This window comes from Cebus imitator, unplaced genomic scaffold (genome assembly GCF_001604975.1).
Source record: "Cebus imitator isolate Cc_AM_T3 unplaced genomic scaffold, Cebus_imitator-1.0 Scaffold207, whole genome shotgun sequence".
Lineage (NCBI taxonomy): Eukaryota > Metazoa > Chordata > Mammalia > Primates > Cebidae > Cebus > Cebus imitator.
The window spans coordinates 997,559-1,004,221 of NW_016107522.1; the positions used below are offsets into that span (position 1 = coordinate 997,559).

Below are 6,663 nucleotides of genomic sequence, written 5' to 3' on the forward strand. Positions count from 1 at the left end.
ACGCCCCAGTGGAACCGCGGGTGAAGGCCCACACAAGCCCCGTAGCCTTTCAGCCGTGGGACTACATATATACACACTCACTCTCTCACTCACACAGAGGTTACAGAAAACAACCGAACGCTGCCACCCACTATGCCAGCTACCAGAGGCGAACGCTGGTACCCTCTGCACCAGCTACCAGAGGCGAACGCTGGTACCCTCTGCACCAGCTACCAGAGGGCTGCCACCCACTATGACAGCCACCAGAAGCGAACGCTGGTACCCACTGCACCAGCTACCAGAAGCCTCAAGCAATGTCTCGGTGAGGCTTGCCAGGTCAGAGTTGCAATGACTCGTCAGTCTCCCGACTCAGGCCCTTCCTTTGAACTAGTTCCCAGACCAGACTTATCCGGAGGATTTTTTCTTTTAGGAGCCTGAGGAATTTCGGGTGAATGTCGGCCGAGAGGTCGCTTATCCACCATGGTGGCTCTCCGGGGCCCTGGGAAAGAACAGGGGGCGCCTCCCCAGAGGCCCCCAAGGTGGGAACGGCTGCCCGGGCGAGACTTTGAGATGGCTTTTGTCTGGTGATAACAAAAAGAGAATATCTCGGTGGGACCTCCAAATGTTGTATTGGACCGAGTGTAGAAAGTTATCACCAAGACAAAAGTATGCCAGATTGCAGCGTCATTTATTATGCCGGCGACCACAGAGGACTCACGTCTCTCCAACCTGTGGTGCCAAAGGAGGGTGCCACGATTTTTCATACCCGAAAAACCACCTTGGGAGTGGGGGTGAGGGGCAGGGATGGGGATGAAAAGGTTTCGGACAGTCCAAGGGCTAGGGGATTCTGTGATTCACCTCCTGGGCGGAGACAAGGGCGGGGGTCTCCAGACATTCCTAGGTCTAGGGGACTTTTGTCATTCTGTTTGTTACCTCAGTGGTTTACAGAAGTCAAGATATACATTTGTTTACACATTGTCTGGGTGGTGATAGAAGTCACAGATTTTAGCAGTTACTGATAAGAAAAGGTAAGCAGCTTTACATAGTTTTGCAGAACAAACTAGCAGTTGTATTTACAGCGGCCAAGAACAGTAGTTATTGTGAGGAGAATGGGGCAGCCATTGCAACTTATTTAAAAACAGTTTTGCATTTTATAAAAATAGCGTTGCTCAGGTTCTGGCTCCAGGCCAGCACAATATCACATTTGTATTTTGTCTTGTAATGGTAATGTGTTTGTTTGAATTTGTTTGGTTTTGACCTCATATTGAATGGGAGTTACCAGTATTTATTTTGAGAAAATAAATCCACATTTATAATGCCCTTACCAAATAGTATAAAATATATTTTTATAAAGCTTAATAAGGTTAACAATTAGGAAAGCAAGGGGAAAATGTAATAAAATTATCTGATCACACAATACTTGTTATGCTGAAAACTTAATGAACAGAGAAGAAGAAAAAGAAAAAAATCTGCTATCAGCGATTACAACTACTAACATTTTCACGTATTTGTATCTATATCCACATATACATATATATTAAAAGTAGGATGTACAGTATTTACTACTTTTTATTTTTATTTATGTATTTACTTATTTATTTTTGAGACAGAGTCTTGCTCTGTTGCCCAGGCTGGACTGCAGTGGCACAATGTCAGCTCACTGCAACTTCCACCTCCCGGGCTCAAGGGATTCTCCTGCTTCAACCTCCGAAGCAGCTGGGACTACAGACACGGCGCCACCACACCTGTCTAATTTTTGTATTTTTAGTAGAGACAGGTTTCACCATGTTGGCCAGGCTGGTCTCGAACTTCTGACCTCAGGTAATCCACCTACCTCAACCTCCTAAAGTGCTGGGATTACAGATGTGAGCCATTGCATCCAGCCTTGTATCTACTACTTTTTAAAAGACAGTTTTACTTAGCAATTTTGTACACGAATGCAGTTGTGTGTCTCTCTGGGCGCTTTAAGCTGCGTCTAAGAGGAAGCCCTCCTCAGGCTGGCACACCCACTCAGAAAAGATTCTAACGCTTACACATCAGAAGCCAGAGCAAGGACAGTCTTCTGGCTGAAAGGCTCAGGTGTTCAAAGATGTCCTTAGTTCTCAGGTTCTTCCCGCCTCCCTGCCCGTCATCCATAGCATCAGCTTTGTGCTAGGACGGCTGCCCGCTGCATCTGGCGCTACGTGCTTCCTTGTCCACATGGTGGGAGGACCCTGGCTTCCGCATCAATCACCCTGTATTTAGTGTCAGGAGAGACCTTTCCCGAAGACTGGGCAAGCCTCTCCTGTTCCATAACCAGCCACTGGGCGCCAACCTAGCCTGTCTCTTGAGCTGAGGCTAATTCCTCAGCCTTATTAGTGCTATTTCAGGTGGGCCAGGAGAAGGGGCTGGCTTTAGCATGTCCATTGCAGTGTGTATCACGAAAGTAGAAAAAATCAAGTAGTGCTTAAAAATATCAACGAGTCTGGGCGCGGTGGCTGGCGCCTGCAGTCCCAGCATTTTGGGATGCCAAGGAGGGCAGATCAGTAAAGTCCAGAAGTTCGAGACCAATCTGGGCAGCATAGCGAGACCCTCTCTGCTTTTTAAAAATCACACACACACACACACACACACACACACACACCCCCACCCACCCCAGCAAGTTGCTGACCCATTCATTCTGTTTCATCTAGAGGCAAATATTTTTCAACTCTTTATGCTGTTTTTCCAGGATTTCCCTCCAAACTTCTCAAGCATATCTCATATCCTCCTGTACTGCCACTGCTTGATACCTAGTGTGGAAACCGAGGACTCCGCTCCCCTCCAGCTGCATCTCCTGCCTCCCCACTTCCCCTCCTATGGCATCAAGCTTAGGGGCTGTTATGATTGGAATTGTGTTCCCCTGCATATATTGAAGCCCCAACCCCCCATGTGACTGTATTCAGGGGTAGGGCTTTTAAAGAGCTAAGTAAGCTTAAATAGATCATAAAGGACCTTCTGAGAGGAAGAGATACTGGGTGTGGGTGTGCCCAGAGAGAGGCCACGTTAGGATACAGGGAGAGGACAGGAGAGCTGCTGCAAGTCAAGGAGAGCAGCTGCAGGGAAAACCACCCTGCAGGCACCTCGGTCCTGGGCCTCCAGCCTCCAGAACTGTGAGCAAACCAACATCTGCTGTTTCAGCCTCCCCGTCTGTGCTTTTTTGTTATGGCAGCCCTAGGAAACTAATAGAGTGTTAATCATTAGTTATTAGTAGACAAATACAGAAACAATTTGGCTAAATCAATAGTGATTTAATAATTGTAATTATGTAAATGTTGTTTGCTGCTGAAACAAGCTGTGCACTATAACTCTTCTCCTTTCTGGAATAACTTCTTTTGCATTCACCAGAGGGTAAAGTCTCTCTGTCTTTGTCTCTGTCTCTTTTGTGTCTAGTTTTCTTTTTCTTTTTTTCTTTTTCTGAGACAGGGTCTCACTCTGTTGCCCAGAAGATGACACCACTCTGGAGTGCAGTGGCATAATCAACTTACTGCAGCTTCTGCCTCCTGGGTTCAAGCGATTCTCCTGCCTCAGCCTCCAGAGTAGCTGGGATCATAGGCGTGCACCACCGTGCCCAGCTAATTTTTATATTTTTAGTGGAGACAGGGTTTTGCCATGCTGGCCCGGCTGGTCTCGAATTCCTGCCTCAAGTGATCCTCCGCCTTGGCCTCTCAAAGTGCTGGGATTGCAGGTGCCCGCCACCACCCCTGGCCTCGCGCCCAGTTCAATTTTCCCCCAAAGTGGTCCAACAGGAAATGCTTTTCTATCTTCTTCCTGACTCCACAGCCCCAAATCAGCAGTTTGCGCCTGCCACCCTCCATCCTTGGGTGGGCTCCGTCCTAGCTGGTGGGCTCGAGGCCAGGGTTCTACCGCCACACCCCAGCCCGCCCTTCCGTTCACCTCTCCCCTGGTGGAGCCTGTGTTCTGCGTTCCACAGCTTCCTCTCTCTCTGCTTCCCATCTTGTTTTCCCAAAGGACATCCTTTGTGAACAAGAATGCACAGCAGGCATCTAGTGTCCACGCACGCCTGAAGATGTTTTAAGTCTCCCTGACACTGGCTGAAAATGAAATTTGAGGCTGAGAGTTATTTTCCTACATTATTGTTGAGCATTTTTGGTTGTGTCTACTTTTTCATATATTGACTGCATTAGGTGCTAAATATTTTATTTTTTGTTGTAAGAGACAGGGTCTGGCTCTGTAGCCCAAGCTGGAGTGCAGTAAGGCCATCATAGCTCACCTAACCCCCAGCTCCTGGCCTCAAGTGATCCTCGTGCCTCAGCCTCCCAAAGCACTGGGACTACAGGTGGACACCACGACGCCCAGCCGCGTTTTTTTTTTTAAACACCTAAACCAGTTCTCTGGGATAAAGTCCTAAATGGGTCAAAGGTTGACACACGTTTAGCAGGTTTAAAACAAAACATGCTGCAGATTACCTTCCAGCACCACCCTACCTGGGTGCCCTCGTTTTGCGCTGTTTTTGCATTTTCATCAGCCCTGGATACCAGCGCTTTAAAAGTTGTTTGTCAGTTTGATGAGGAAAATGATGTTTGGAGAGCAGGCTCTGGCAGGGTGGGAGGTGCCCGGAAGTGTGAGGCAGGACCTGGGCCTGCTCCCGCCTTCCTTGCCAGCAGAGAGGACGGACGCCCGCGCCCACGTCCCTGCTGCACTCCCAGGGCTCGCGGGAAGATGGGGCAGGGCAAGCGCTGGAGCAGCCTCTCCCAGGGGCCCCCGGCCCGCTCTGCTTCCTCTTATCCCTCTGTGCAAGTATAAATACGAACGTGAAGATGGGAGTAAACCTAAGCTCTACGCATGACCCGAAAGGGAATTCCAGGGTGAAAATGGACCCCACCCGCCCTGGCCGTGGGACCCTGGTGCAATCACGTGGCAGCCAGCTATTACAAAGAAAGCTGCCATGAACTTTCGTGTACAAGCCTTTGTGGGCATATGGGTCTTCACTCCTCCTGAGTACATATTTAGGAATGGGAAGTTGGGATTATATGAAAGGTAAATGTTTAACTTTTTAGGAGACTGCCTAGCTGATTTCCAAAAATACTTGTACCATTTTTCATTTCCACCAGCAGGGCATAAGACTCGCTATTCCGCTGCGTTCTTGCCCACCTGGTATGTCCAGTGTTTTAAAATTTTAGCCATTCTGGGGCTGGGCATGATGGCTCATGCCTGGAATCTCAGTGCCTGGGAGACTAAGGTGGGAGAATCCTTGAGGCCAGGAGTTGGAGAACAGCCTGGGCAACATAGCGCCACCCTGTCTCTACAAATAAAATAAAATAAAATGAAATGAAAATTTAGCCTACATAACTGTAGTCCTAGCTACTCTGGAGGGTGAGGTGGGAGTATCGCTTAAGACCAGAAGTTGCAGGTTAGGGCAAGCTTCTGCCACTGCACTGTAGCCTGGCCCACACAGTGAGAGCCTGTCTCTCATAATGAAAAGTAGCCTTTCTAGCAGAGATGTAGTGGTATCTTACACAAGTTTTTTGTTTTCATTGAAGTTTTAATCTGCATTTCCTTAATGCTAGTGATATTAAGTATTTTTTCATGTCTTTATTGGCCACCTGTAGAACATCTCCTGGTGAAGTCTCTGTTCAAAATTTTGCCCTTAAAAAAAAATTGAACTGGCCAGGCACGGTGGCTCACACTTGTACTCCCAGCACTTTGGGAGGCCGAGGTGGGCAGATCACCCGAGGTCAGGAGTTCGAGACCAGCCTGGCCAATGTGGTGAAACCCTGTCTCTACTAAAAATGCAAAAATCAGCTGGGTGTGGTGGCACATGCCTGTAATCCCAGCTACTCTGTAGGCTGAGGCAGGAGAATTGCTTGAACTCGGGAGGCAGAGGTTGCAGTGAGCCGAGATCGCACCACTGCACTCCAGCCTGGGTAACAGAGGGAGACTCTGTCTTAAAAAAAAATGAACTGTTTGTCTTCTTATTATGTTGTAAGAGATACATATATGTATTCTAGATACAAGTATATGTTTTGGAAATAATTTATCTCCATTTGTGGCTTGCTTTTTCATTTTTGTAATTTTTTTTCTTTTAAAACTTTTAAGATAACTACAGGCCAGGCCCGGTGGCTCACACCTGCAATCCCAGCACTTTGGGAGGCCGAGGGGGGTGGATCACCTGAGGTCAGGAGTTTGAGACCAGCCTGACCAACGTGGCAAAACCCCATCTCTACTAAAAATATAAAAATTAGCTGGGCATGGTGATGCATGCCTGTCATCCCAGCTACTCCAGAGGCCGAGGCAGGAGAATCACTTGAACCTGGGAGGCAGAGGTTTCAGTGAGCTGAGATGGTGCCATTGCACTCCAGCCTGGGCAACAAGAGTGAAACTCTGTCTCAAAAAAAAAAATAAATAAAGTAAATTATAACTTTTGTGGCTGGAACCATCTTCCAGTAATTCGCCAAAATGAGTAACACAGAGGGAAAGAGGAGAGGCACCCGATATATGTTCTCTAGGCCTTTTGGAAAACATGGAGTTGTTCCTTTGGTCATGTATATGTGAATCTGTAAGAAAGGTGATATTGTAGACATCAAGGGAATGCACACTGTTCAAAAAGGAATGGCCGGCCGGGCGCGGTGGCTCACGCCTGTAATCCCAGCACTTTGGGAGGCAGAGGCAGGTGGATCATGAGGTCAAGAGATCGAGACCATC

General features: G+C 47.9%; 1 long non-coding RNA gene and 1 pseudogene across 1 annotated transcript in view; both read left to right on the top strand.

Annotated features, from left to right (window-relative positions):
• Positions 1 to 1,878: 1,878 nt before the first annotated feature.
• Positions 1,879 to 6,663, top strand: part of LOC119474073 — a 17,099-nt gene continuing 12,314 nt past the window's right edge. The window contains exons 1-3 of the long non-coding RNA XR_005203370.1: positions 1,879 to 1,890; positions 3,139 to 3,145; positions 4,318 to 4,321. This is a non-coding gene — a long non-coding RNA (uncharacterized LOC119474073). The remainder of the gene's footprint in view (positions 1,891 to 3,138; positions 3,146 to 4,317; positions 4,322 to 6,663) is intronic.
• LOC119474072 overlaps positions 6,404 to 6,663 on the top strand; it is an 886-nt pseudogene continuing 626 nt past the window's right edge.